Genomic DNA, 2,396 nt, shown 5'->3' with positions numbered 1-2,396 from the left:
ATTCATTACTCACCTATTTTAGGATGACTCCTGCGAGGTGGAGGTTGTGGAGAGATCTGTTTAGTATACCGACATCTGTACCTCATCCGCTAGAGAATCGACGATAAACGTCAAACTACCATTTTGGCCCATATCATCAATTTTGCATTTAACTTGTCCGAGTAATTTTGCAGGACCAATCCGACACCACTTTTCTCAGGAATAGCAATTCTCCCGTTCTTCTGCCAGTTGCAGATAGCTAAGATTATCTCATACAATGTGTACTACATGGATTAAATCACCATGGAGTATTTTGAATGAGATTTGGCCATTATCTTCTAGTAGAACTTACCAACACTCACCAGCCCCTTTGGATATGCGCAAGTCTTGGAGTTGGTAATACTGCCAATTCTGGAATTATTGTTCATATTTGAGAAAATATTTTCGATATTTGAAACCTTGTATATTCCTTCACCTCATCTCTTGGTCTCCATTCTCCTCATCCTTTTCCTATAAGAAAGAATCTTAGCTATTCTTGTCCTGCTCATTCGTTCTCTATTGTACGACCTCTAGCAACCTCAACTGACATTTTCGACTTTCCCGAATCGGTTTTGAAAATAATTTCTGCATTGAAAGCAGAAATCGATAGCAATTAAGGAAAATGTCTTCCCCTAAGTAATGGAAGATAAATAATAATTAAAGCATCGTTTTCCTTTTCTTCTTTCGGATGACAACAATAAAAACAACGAATGCTTAAAATACACATAAGACATGTTGCTGACATCAAGGGTGACAAGTATTACAGCCAATCAAACGGGAGATACTTCAGAAATTATTCCTGTTTTGATAGCGGTGGTGGTGGTGGTGGTAACGTTGTTGTAGTCGTGGTGGCAAGGACGATGATGATGATGATGATGAAACTGTCGAGGAGCGAAGAGCGGGAAGAAGATTGTGACGGCAATTACGTTTCGCTGATTATCACAATGATGACGACGGTGACGATAATGTTCATAATCATCATCAGTATTAACATCATCATCATCATCACCAACACCAACACCGTCATCATCATCATCGTCATCAACAACATCGTCATCTTTTTCTTCTTCTTCATTATCATCGTCATTAAGCTGTTTTTGATAATGATTTCAAGGATAAAGAAAAACGCGTTAATACTATAGTCATTCACACACAGACACACAGACACAGACGCACGCACATGCATGCATGCATGTATGTTCGTAGTTGCTGTACGCAATAGATAAGGATTGGAACATCATAAAGATGAAAGACAAATGACGAAGACATCATCATCATCATCATCATCATCATCATCATCATCATCATCATCATTCTTATTATTATTCTTGTTATTATTATTATTATTAGTAGTAGTAGTAGTAGTAGTAGTAGTAGTAGTAGTAGTAGTAGTAGTAGTAGTAGTATCATCATCATCATCGTCATTGTCAGCATCATCACCATTACTATTATTATTATTATTATTATTATTATTATTATTATTATTATTATTATTATTATTTTTCTTTTATCATTTCACTAAATGTAAACCCTGACACTTCATGTTTGTCTTTGTATTGTCCCCTTTATCCTTCACCCTTGTGGCAAATAAATGAAATCATTATCATCATCATCATCATCATCATCATCATCATCATCATCATCATCATCATCATCATCATCGTCATTATCCTCATCATTATTATTATTATTATTATTATTATTATTATTATCATTATTATGGTCATTATTATTGTCATCATCATCATCATCATCATCGCCATCATCGTCATTATCATCATTATCATTATTATTATTATTATTATTATTATTATTATTATTATTATTATTATTATTATTATTACCGTCCTTATCGTTATCACTGCGAAAGCAACAGCAATAAAAACAAACATCGCACATAAATAATACATAAATATTAGTCATCACCAATGAAGAAAAACAAGAAATCATCAGTGTTGCGCTTAAAAAGATGATTGCTATCTTTGAGAAACTACAGGAAAAAGCAATCAATGGCTAATGGGGAATGATGTAAAAACAAAGATAATAAATTATTTATCAGGGAAGCAACGAAATTTCCCCGATACAAATTGGGAGACGTGTTTTACTGTGAGTATGTAAAGCTTAATGTGTAGCGAAAGTAGCATGAGACGATTTGGAATTTGTCGATTTAATGAACCTGAAAGAAAGCTGTGCGTGTATGTGTCGATGATTGTATGTGTGTGTGTGTGTGTGTGTGTGTGTGTGTGTGTGCTTGCATTTAGATGTATGCATGCATATATGTGTGTACGTGTGTTTCTGAGTGTTTGAGTGTGTGTGCGTGTGTGAGTAAGAGACAGAGAGAGGTATATACGTACATGCATACATATACGTCTATATAT

This window comes from Octopus bimaculoides, chromosome 14 (genome assembly GCF_001194135.2).
Source record: "Octopus bimaculoides isolate UCB-OBI-ISO-001 chromosome 14, ASM119413v2, whole genome shotgun sequence".
NCBI lineage: Eukaryota > Metazoa > Mollusca > Cephalopoda > Octopoda > Octopodidae > Octopus > Octopus bimaculoides.
This window is presented reverse-complemented; position numbering follows the sequence as displayed.